The sequence below is a fragment of the Macadamia integrifolia genome, chromosome 7 (assembly GCF_013358625.1).
Source record: "Macadamia integrifolia cultivar HAES 741 chromosome 7, SCU_Mint_v3, whole genome shotgun sequence".
NCBI classification, from domain to species: domain Eukaryota; kingdom Viridiplantae; phylum Streptophyta; class Magnoliopsida; order Proteales; family Proteaceae; genus Macadamia; species Macadamia integrifolia.
The window spans coordinates 36,222,544-36,234,619 of record NC_056563.1 but is presented as its reverse complement, the minus strand read 5'-3'; the positions used below and the strand labels follow the sequence as shown (position 1 = coordinate 36,234,619).

General features: G+C 40.2%; 1 non-coding gene across 1 annotated transcript; it reads left to right on the top strand.

Annotated features, from left to right (window-relative positions):
- Window positions 1-10,547: 10,547 nt before the first annotated feature.
- Window positions 10,548-10,654, top strand: LOC122085342. The gene has a single exon (XR_006142114.1). It is a non-coding gene; the product is annotated as a small nucleolar RNA R71 (small nucleolar RNA).
- The last annotated feature ends 1,422 nt before the right edge of the window (window positions 10,655-12,076 follow it).

Sequence of the window (12,076 nt, the reverse complement as noted above, 5' to 3'; positions counted from 1 at the left end):
GTAGCTGGGATGTGTAGTATTGGGGTGTGAATTTGACAATTAAAGTATCGTCGGATGGACTTTATTGCATCTTGTTGCATTTTTGGGCAGTAGAATCCTTGGCGCAACACCTTGTAGGCCAGTGCCCTTCCTCTCATGCGTCCTCCATAAATTCCTTCATGGACCTCCCAGAGCGTCTCTTCAGCTCAACTCGGTGGTAAACACTTCAGCAGGGGCCAAGATATTGCCCTTTTGTACAGTACTCCTCCTTAGAGGGTGTAGTTGGCCACTCTCCTCTTGACTGCTCGTGCCTCTGTCTAATCTCCTGGGAGATGTCCATCTCGCAAATAGTCTGTAATGGGGTTCATCCAGCTCGGCTCAGCTGGCTGTGTATTGGGTTTGGTCTTACTGTAGCTAGTTTGGAGAGGGCATCTGTCACTGTATTTTCTTCTCACGAAACTTGTACCATTGCGAACATGCTGAAGCTGGTAATCAGACGACGAGCTTTTTTCAGATATTTAACTATTCTCTCTTCTTTTGCCTCATATTACCCATTGACTTGGTTCACAATCAGATGTAAGTCATTATGTGCGACTAGGTCATCTGCCATTATAGACTTTGCTAGTTTGATTCCCGCTATCAGGGCTTCATATTCTGCTTCATTGTTTATTATGAGGAATGCAAACCTAATAGTGTACTGTATCGTGAATTCCTCGAGGCTCTACAGCAAGTCCTGTGTCGCTCCTCGTTGTGGTGCTGGATCCATCAACAAAGAGCTTCCACCTTCTGTTCGGCTCGACCTCCGCGATTGTCTCTTCTTCTGTTTGTGTACATTATACCAAGAAATCAGTCAGTGCCTGGGCCTTGATTGCACTTCTTGGTCGAAATTCAATGTTATGCTCACTTAACTTGATAACCTAGCTCACCATCCATCCTGCTATGCTAGGGCTGTGAAGTGACTCCCTCAATGGCTGATCCGTTAGTACATCTATGGTGTGTGCTTGGAAGTGAGGCCTCAACTTCTTGGCTGCCACGACCAATGCTAATGCAAACTTCTCAATTCTCGAGTACCATGTTTCTGTGTCGAGGAGTACATGACTCATGTAGTAGACAGGCTTCTGGGTCTTTCCCTCTTCTTTTATGAGAACTACGCTAATGGCTATCGAGGATGTAGAAAGATAAAGTTGTAGCACCTCTCCTGGCTCTGGTCGGCTCAGCAGAGGAGGCTTGGTCAGGCAGAGTTTGATTTATTCAAAAGCCGCTTCGTATTCCTCTGTCCAGTAAAATTGATGGTGTCATTTTCCTCATTTTAGTAGCTTGAATAAGGGAAGACATTTATCTCCAGCTCAGGACAGAAACCTATTTAGTGCAGCCAGGCACCCTGTTAGCTTCTGAACTTCGCGGATGTTTCTTGGCAGGCGCATTTCTTGAATGGCCTCAATTTTAGAGGGGTTGGCCTCTATTCCCCTTTGTGATACTAGGAAGCCCAGGAACTTCCCAGAAGTCACTCCAAATGCACACTTGGTAGGATTTAGCCTCATCTGGTTCTGCTATAGGACATCGAAGGCTTCTTTCATATCCAGCACATGATTAGCGTCTTTTGTATTCTTGACTAACATGTCATCAACGTAAACTTCCATGTTTCATTCGATATGACTTCAAAATATTGTATTCACCATCATTTGGTATGTGGTTCCTGTATTTTTTAGGCCAAAGGGCATTTCATTGTAGCAATAGTTACCCTGAGTGGTGAGGAATGTGGTCTTCTCCTCATCTTCCACTTTTATCTTTATTTGGTTATAACCGGAGTATGCATCCATGAAGGTCAGCATCTCGTGACTTGCAGTTGGGTCTATAAGGGAGTCGATCCTGGACAAGGGACAGTAGTCCTTGGGACAGGCTTTGTTTAGGTCGGTGTAGTCTATGCAAATCCTCCACCTCCTACTGGACTTCGGAACTATAACTACATTGGCTAACCAGGTTGGGTATTTTACTTCCCTCACAAACCCTGCAGCTAAGAGTTTGTCAACCTCCTCGTTAATGATGGTGTTCCGCTCAGTCACAAAGTTCCTGCACTTTTGCTGAACTTGCTTGAAGCTAGGGTTAACATATAGACTATGCTCAGCTATGACCCTTGAGATGCCTGGCATATCAGAAGCCTTCCACGCAAAAATATCAAAGTTTTCACCGAGGAAGTTTAGAATTTCATTACGACATTGGAAGCTCAGTAATGCTTCGAGCTGAACAGTCTTTGATGGCTCAGCCTCAGTAATTGGGATAGTGAGCAGCTGTTCCACTGGCTTGACTTAGTTTAGGAGTCTTTCACCGCGGCAATCGATGATTTCTATCATACATGCTAGGCCAGAGCATGGCTTCTTGACAGACTTTAAGAAGTTGGCATAGCACTCCTAAGATTCCTTTTGGTTGGACTTGCATTCCCCGATTCCGATACTAGTGGAAAACTTGACTTTTATATGCTTGGTGGACACAACCGCTCCACGGCCATTAAGACCAGGTCAACCAAGGATTGAATTGTAGGGTGAGGCTATCTTGGCGACTATGAAAGAAAACATGGTAATGGCCAACTACTCCTTTTAGCTTGGGTAGTGTGCTCGAAAATCCGTACAAGGGTCTTGGGATCGGCTTTAAGGCTCCAGCGTCAAGCCCTAGTTCCATGAAAGCTTCGTAGGACATGAGGTCGATGGAGGCTCCTGTGTCCACTAGGACCCTATGAAAGGGGTGGTTGGTCACCGCTAATTGAACCACGACGGTGTCGTTGTGAGGCCAATTCAGCTCTTCCAAGTCGTTGTCAGAAAATGTAATGGGTGGATCCGGCTTGAGGGTCTTGACGGGTTGTTTCATGATGCATGTGAATCGTGAGTGAGCTTTGGCCTTTCTATATGATTTCGCGATGGGTCCACCCATGATTATCAGGATGGCTAGAACCATAGGCTAGTTATCGTACTCATCAGCTCAGTCCATGGCTGGCTCCTTGGGCGGCTCGGTCCTATCTCGACTAGGCCTGGCCTCATCTCTCCTTGGCTCGGGCCAGCTCCCACCATTTTTCTACTTCAAATACTTGTTAAGGTACTCTGCCCTGATGAGCTCATCAATTTCCCTTTTCAGAGATTTGCAGTCTTCAGTGTTATGCCTATGGTCACGGTGATATCGGTAGTACAAGTTAGGGTTCCTCTCCTCTGGTTTAGCCATCATTGGCCTAGGCCAATGAAAATACTTCTGGTCTTGGATCTCCAAGAGCAAGTTTGTTCCCGAGCGATCAAGCTCATATCGCTCAGGTTTAGTTATATCAAGCGGTCGATCTGTTCTGTTTTTCTTCGGCTCGGGAGAGTCGTCCCTAGGCCTCGGAGGCCTCCTCTTCTCCTTCTCTAATTGGTCACCCCTATCAGCTATCCCCCTGGCGGCTAGGACTTCTTCCATGTTGGCATATTGATTGCACTGTCTTAACAACTTAGACATTGTCTATGGCAAGTCGAGGGCAAGAGATTGGACCAGATCAGGGTGCATTACTCCATTGCACAATGTGTTATATGCCACTCCTTTCGGTAGGTTTTTTACCTCTAGCGTCACCTTGGTGAATCGGGCAAGGAACTCCCTTATAGTCTCCCTTGCTCCCTGCCTCATATTCATCATATTTTATGTAGTTTGCTTCTACTTCATACTAGCTTGGAAACGTGTGAGGAATGCTCTTATCAGTTCTTCATAGCTATGGATGGACAGGGGCCGTAAGCTCGACATCCACACTAGCGCGACCCCTTTTAATAAAGTTGCAAAGGCTCGTCAGAGAATTGTGTCTGACCTCCCATGGATTGTCATGGTTGAACTGTAGTACAGGAGATGATCATAAGGATATGTGGTGCCATCATATGCGTTAAAGACAGGTACCACAAAATTTAGGGGCAGCTCGGCATCTATCAGCTCATCAGATAGTGCATTATGGGCCGAGGTTACCATTATGTCAGCTGAGTGCCTTTGCCTCTGTACTTCTTCTACCCTCTCAGTGAGACACTGGATGCGGCTCTCTTGATCATCCCTTCAATCCTTGGCTCTGTGATCCGGGGAGCGACGTTCCCATTCCCGTTCAGCTCTTTTGGGGCTTCTTCCTCATTTTTGGTACCCATCAGGCCGATCCTGACCTTGATACCATGCACCTCTGGCCGGTCTAGGAGGCATGCCTTGATGTTGGGCAGTGTGTAGGGGTCTCCTATAAATGGTAAAAGGACAAAAATTTCATAAAGCTAGTTTTCCCAATTCGATGGTGCTATCAAACGTTTGGCAGTGGTGCCAAACTTCTCAGCAGAGCTGTTCAACTTTCGATGGCCACTACGGCCAACCATACATCTAATTTTGGCGTGTGGTATTTCGAAAGAAATATATTTTCGAGTACTATTCAGTGATGTAGGAGTTGAGCTTGTTATTAGCTCGAAAAGATGTTGAAAGTGAAACAAGTGATTTTGCCTTTCTTTAGCAATGGGGAAGGCTCAATGATCGTTCTCGTGCCATCTTCATGCCATTGGCTAACACTCGGTGATCTTGCAGATCGAGAATCTTGTTATGTGATTTTGAGGGTGTGGGGGAAATTACAGTACTTTTCACGTGTCAAGTCTTCCTTGAGTAAGAGTACGAGATTGATGCATGCCATATCGTCATTATTACCGTGGGTTGACAAAATTAGGTGTCTACACTATCTGAATGGTTTTGGTATTTACCCTTTTTTGGTATTCATGAAAACCTCTTTTGGAACATTCGTGGCATGCATTCTCATTTATCTCGGTCTGTTTTGACTTACCATTTTGTCAAGCATAATCATGATTTGTGTTCCACTTGCAAACTAAATTTCATAGGTGATTTTTAAATGTTTTGTAGAAATCCCTAAGTGCACACTCTTCTATTCCATAAACTATCTCTCACTATTTCGGTGATTCTATTTTATTTGTATATATTTTTTTTATATAATTATATTAGTACATGTTGGGTCTCAATTTGTTTTCATTAGTCTTATTGATCCAGAACGTGAAAATCCTTGGCGTTGTATTTATGTATGCTCCTTCTTCTGTTTTGATAGAGTACTTTTTTTAGGGGTGATTTTAGTTCCTTTTTTACGTTGGATACCAATTGTTCTGTTTATTAGACTGTTTAAGGTTTTACAATAGACACTAATCCGTTTTATATATAGACAATTAGAACACGAAGTTTAATCAAAACATAGAGGATCGAATTATACCTTGCACTTGGTATGTTGAAGATGATCAATGCAGTTCTTCATAGTTTCCCTCACTTAGTTATGCATCTTCTACAACCCCTCAGACCTCATTGAGTTCTCATACTTTAGTGATAAAGTGGGAAAGAGTAAATGATGACTGTAGGGACCCAAAATCAAATATTTATGATACTGTTCTCATACTTCAGTGATAAAGTGGGAGATAGTGAATGTTGACCGTAGGGATCCAAAACCGAGTATTTATAATACTATCATGCAGCCAAAACCCTAATCCACAATGGGTTTGTAGGACTTCATCCTTTAGCAAGCTAAAAAGAAAAAAAAAATAAAGTGGAAAAAGCAGAAACTGATTTCCCTCCCCTACACTTAAGTCATACAATGTCCTCATTGCATAAAAAGAATTAAAAACGAAGACAATGCAAGGGGATCATGCCTAATTAAAAGTTAGTCATCAATGTAAAGAGGCTCATGGAGATCCATGACCTCTTCACTACTAGTAGTAGGAAACTCGAGGAACGGTTTCAGACGCTGACCATTAACCTTCGAAATTACCCCTGTTCCTGGATTCAAAATCTCCAGAGCCCCATGGGGATGTACATTATGGACAATAAACGAGCCATCCCATCGGGATCTAAGCTTGCCAGGGAAAATATGTATTCGAGAGTTGTATAATAAGACATTATCACCAATTGTAAAATATTTACGCAGAATGTGCTTACCATGGAAAGCTTTGGTATTTTCCTTGTAAATCCTAGAACTTTCATAGGCTTCATTTTTAAGTTCCTCCATCTCATATAGTTGGAGTCTACGATGAATTTCCGCATCAGACAAATCAAAGTTGAGCTTCTTGATGGTCCAAAAGGCCCCATGCTCCAACTCAACTGGTAAGTGACATGCTTTTTCATACACCAAACGGTAAGGAGATTGACCAAGGTCAGTCTTGAATGCAGTCTAATGGGCCCACAAGGCATCAATGAGCATTAGGGACCAATTCTTAAGGTTGGGATTAATAGTTTTCTCTAAGACTTGTTTGATCTGCCTATTAGACACTTCCATTTGGCCACTAGTTTGGGGGTGATAAGGGGTAGATAACTTACGGGTGATCCCATACTTTTTTATTAGGGCCTCACAAGGCCGATTATAAAAATGAGTACCCCTATCACTAATTATTGCACATGGTGCATCAAAGCAGGAAAAAATGTTATCTTTTAGAAACTGGACCACCACTTTGTGGTTATTAGTTTTACAAGGTATGACCTCTATCCATTTAGAAACATAATCAACAACCAAAAGTATGTACAAATTCCCAAAAGAATTAGGGAATGGTCCTATAAAATCGATGCCCCATACATCAAAGATCTCAACTACCAAAATAGGGTTGAGGGGCATCATGTTCCTCTTATTGATACGGCCAAAAGATTGATAGGCGGGACAAGCCTTGCAAAAATCAAAAGTACCTCTAAAAATAGTGGGCCAATAAAATCTGCATTGGAGAACCTTTGCGATAGTTTTCTTAGGTCCAAAGTGTCCACCACATGCATGATCATGACAAAAAGAGAGAATAAAATGTTGCTCATGATCAGGAACCAATCGTCAGATAATCTGATCCGGACATATCTTAAACAAATAAGGATCATCCCATAAAAAGTGCTTAACTTGGGAATGAAATCTATACTTATCTTGGGTGGACCAGTGATCCGGAGTCACACCTGGAACTAAGAAATTGACAATGTTAGCAAACCATGGTTCACTGGATATTGCAAATAATTGTTCATTTGAAAAGTTCTCGTTGACTGGAGAATCGACAATCAAGGAATTGGGAAGCCGGGATAAATGGTCTGCGACTAGCTTTTCAACTTCGTTTTTATCCTTAATTTCTAAATCAAACTCTTGCAAAAGTAAAACTCACTTAATGAAACGGGCTTTGGCATCATTCTTCTGAACTAAGTATCTGAGAGCAGAATGATCAGTATACACCACCACACGTGAACTAACTAAGAAGCTTTTATAATGCAAACGCAACCGCTAAAAATTATTTTTTAGTGGTTGTATAATCGAGTTGTGCATCATTTAAGGTCCTACTAGCATAGTAAATGACAGTGGACAACTTATTAATCCTTTGACCCAAAATCGCTCATATGGAAAAATCTGAAGCATCACACATCAGTTCAAAAAGTTCAGTCTAAACAGGTGATTGAACAATGGGTGCATTGGTCAACTATTTCTTAAGTTGTTTGAAGGATTATAGGCACTCTTTAGAAAACTCAAAAGTTTGATCTTAGGCAAGTAATGAAGTGAGAGGTCGGGCTAACTAACTAAAGTTCTTAATAAACCTTTTGTAGAAGCCCGCATACCCTAGAAAAGACCGGACGTCCTTAACAGATTGAGGAGGTGGTAAATTATCAATTAAATCCACTTTGGCTCTATCTACCTTAATTCCCTCCTTAGATATTACACGGCCTAAAACAATACCATGTTTAACTATAAAATGACATTTCTCCCAATTCAAAATCAAATTCTTAGATATGCACACTTTCAAAACTAGAGAAAGATGATGAAGACATTCAGAATAGGAATTCCCATGAATTGAAAAGTCATCCATAAATACTTCTAAGAATTTTTCGACCATATCATAAAAGATTCTCATCATGCATTGTTGGAACATAACAGGGGCATTGCAAAGCCCAAAGGGCATACGCCTATAAACAAATGTTTCATATGGGCATGTAAAAGTGATCTTATGTTGGTCCTCTAAAGCAATTGGGATCTGGTTATTGCTAAAATATCCATCAAGAAAACAATAGTATTCATGTCCAGCTAACCTCTCTAACATCTGATCAATGAATGGCAATGAGAAGTGGTCATTCCAGATTGTCATATTAAGTTTCCTGTAGTCTATGCACACTCTCCACCCCGATTGGACACGGGTTGGAATTAATTTATTATTGGCATTAGGAACTACAGTCACACCAGACTTCTTAAGCACTACGTGAAATGGGCTTACCCATTGGTTGCCAGAAATAGGATAAATTATTTCATGATCCAAAGCACTTTAGGATCTCTTTCTTAATAGCTTCTATCATCACTGGGTTAGCTCTTCTTTGGGGTTCCGTGGATGGTTTGGAATCCTCCATAAGATGTATATGATGTTGCACAATAGAAGGACTTATACCCTTGATATCAGCCATGGTCCAACCTAAGGATTCCTTATTATCTTTTAACACTTTAAGTAACTCCTCTTCCTAGTTATAAGTCAATTTTGAAGAAATTATTACAGGAAGAATCTGGTCAGGCCCTAAGAAAGCATACCTCAAATTAGATGGCAACTCCTTAAGATCTAGCTTAGGGGGCTCAACTATGGAATGTTTAGGAATGAAATTGGAAAGGGGTCCTAAGGGCTCCATAGGTGTGTGAAGACTTAAGACTTTAGAAAATAAAATTTCACTGTCATCATCCAACTCATCCATACACTTTTGGAATTTTGAATCAAAGTCAATATCAAAGTTGATAACTAAATCATCAGAAAAATCTAGAAAATCCTCAAACATATTGATCTCTTCTTCTATATGTTGTTGCTTGCCTATCCTAAACATATTAAACTCAACAGTTTGGTTACCAAAAGATAATCTTAGGAAACTATCCCGACAGATGATTAATACATTACTGGTAGCCAAGAATGGTCTTCCTAGAATTATTGGGATATCATCATCTGTTGAGAAGGACTTTGTATCTAACACAATGAAATCAACAGGAAAAATAAATTTCCCCACCTTTAGTAAGACATCCTCAACCATCCCTTTAGAAATCCTAACAGACCTATCTACCAACTGAAGAGTAGTTCCAGTGGCATTCAATTCTCCCAATCCAAGTTGCTTGTACACGTGGTAAGGTAAAAGATTCACACTTGCATCAAGGTCAATTAAGGCATGCTCAATGTAGGTGTTGGCTATGACACAAGATATGGTAGGGCTCCCTGGATCCTTATACTTGGTTGCTATAGGCTGAGTAATTATAGAACTAATGTTACCTGCCAATAACGCCTTTTTGGGCACACTAGTGATATGTTTGTGAGTACACAAATCTTTCAGTATCTGGGATATGGCATCTAAAATAGGGATGTTCACTTCTATTTTTTTGAAGACTTTTAAAATTTTATCCATGGAAACAGTCTTAGTTTTATGTACCAAGCGATTAGGAAATGGGATAGGATAAACATAACGACTGTTAGAGATTTGCCATTTTTCAGAATAATCATTTTTGGTTTCCTCAACCAAATCATCTTTAGTTTCAAAATAATCTTTAGGTTCATCATACGAACCTGGAACAAGAGGCACACTTGTGTCCTCAACTGAAGGAGAGTTAAGAGGAGTAATAGATGGGGAAGATTTAGGAACGCTCTGTTGGTATTCTCTATTCCTAAGGGTATAAACAACATTACATTGGTTAGAGGGCCCTTGCTGGGTCTGACCTTGTACTATATTCAGTGGTGCATTAGTTGGTGTTTGTGAACTAACATGCTGATGATGTATAGGGTTAGACTCTGGTTGACTAGGTAAAGTTCTTTTCTCCCTCTCACTCATAATTGAGACAACTTGAGTGAGTTATCTCGTAAGATTTTGATGGCTTGTCATAAGGAGGGCCATATTTTTTTTCAAGTCACTTATTCTACTTGCCTCTCCAGTGTTGATAAACCCAGGGGGTTGCTGATAAGATGATAGGAGAGGGGCCTTAGGAAAACTAGCCTGAGGTCCTACATTTTATCTAGGAAAGGTATTTTGGGAAAAATATTGTTGTGCAAATGGGAGGCCTTTGGAGTTTAGGTTGACCTTGATTATGGAAATTAGAAGACCCTGCTTGGTTGTCTTGATTCCGAGAGAAATTTGGGTGATTTCTCCATCCTGGATTGTAGGTGTTACTATATGGATTATTCTAGTATAAGGCATTAACACTATCATTAAAAGTGCCCCCAGAGGTGTTGGGGCATTCTTCTATGACATGTCTAGGGGACTGGCACCAAGCACAAATCTTAACCAAATTGACTGATGATGGCTCTCTAGGAACAATATCCTCAATTATCTTGATTATGTTATCCAAATGGGCTTCGTTGGCTACTATCCTATGTATAAAATTTCATTTTCCTCCTATGGTTCTTTCACTCTCTTGTGTTGATTCCCACTTATGGGTTTTGTCAGCTAAGTCAAGTAAGAATTCCCATGCCTTTCCTTCATTTGTAAATGATGTGAATCCCTCAGGGCACATAGACTCTATCATTTGTTTAGCTGGGTAATCAATACCCTCATAAATTATTTGACATAAATGCCATAAGTCTAGGCCATGGTGAGGGCATTCTTGGAGTAGATCATTAAATCTCTCCATAAGTTTGAAAAAGGACTCACTAGGCTTTTGCCTAAACTGAATGATATCACTTATAAGCTTATTGGTCTTGTGAGTTGGGAAAAACTTCTTAAGGAAGATAACTGTGAATTGTTCCCATGAGGTTATGAAATTTATGGGTAACTCATACAACCACTTCTTAGCTTGGTATTTTAATGCAAAAGTGATAAACCTAAGCTTAATAGCATCATCAGAAAGTTGTTGGATCTTAATTATAACACATACCTCTTCAAATTCCCTTAGAAATAGGTATGCATCCTCAGAGGTCAACCCATGGAAGTGGGGCAACATAGTGATATATTGAGATTTGAGTTCAAAATTATTACCCTGGGCTTGTGGTAGAACTATACAGGAAGGTTGGGCTATTCTAGCAGGGTAGAACCTATATTTTAGAGATTTAGGTGAAGGGTTTTGATGTTGGTCTCCCATATTAAAAGATTTTAAAGAGAGCAAACGTATAGGGTTACTACTTGTTGGATCTATTATTTCTAACCGATTCTTAGTATTACATACCCACCTAACACTCATGCAATAGAAAACTACCCACAACTATAGTAAGACAAGCACAAAATAATGGATAACAAAACTTTTTTTTAATGGTTTTTTGATTTTTGACTTTTTGAGAGCTTACCGGCAGGGATCCGGGGTTGCTCATGTCAATTCTTGAGGTACTTCTACATTGCGAAACCTGTCTTTATCATACTGTGGAGCATGGCGACTTTCACCGATACAACTATTAATGCAAGTTGTTCTTCTCAGGAATTCAATAAAAGAGAAGGAAAAACAAAACAAAGCAAACAAAACACTTCAATTTACCAAAAAAAAAGCAAAAAATAACATGGAACTGTCTCCCCGGCAACGGCGTCAAAAACTTGTTTGAGATTTTAAAATGTAACTGCAAGCGTACAGATCAGTGTAGCTACGGGTTGAACACAGGGAGAGCAACCACTTTATTTTTTTTCTTTTAATAGTACAAAAGTGAACTGATTAATGGTTGTGATCTAATTCTAATTACCTTCCTAAACATATGTATCTAAAATAATGTCCTAACCATTCGTCATCTAAGAATTTAAAGACGCAAGCCACGCAATTAAAATTAAATAAATAAATAACTGAAAATAAACAACCCACGCAATTAAAAAAAAAAGAAATAAATAAAGGAAAAAAATGCTGAAATAAAAATAAAGTAAAATAAAGGGGATAAAGCTAGAGAGAGACTCACAAGTAGGTTTCTCTACTTAGCCCGAGGGATGCATCATAATATGAGCTTCCCTACTTGACTAGAGAGTCATTCTTACAATGGTTACTTTATTTGGCTTTAGGGAAACGGATACAATTAAAATAAAAATAATAAATTGATGGTTATATGGCTAGGAGGGGCAAAGCCAACTCATACACTAGCCATTAACCTTGGAGGAAAGAGATAGCAATAATGTAACGACTGAAATTAAAATCTTAAATTAA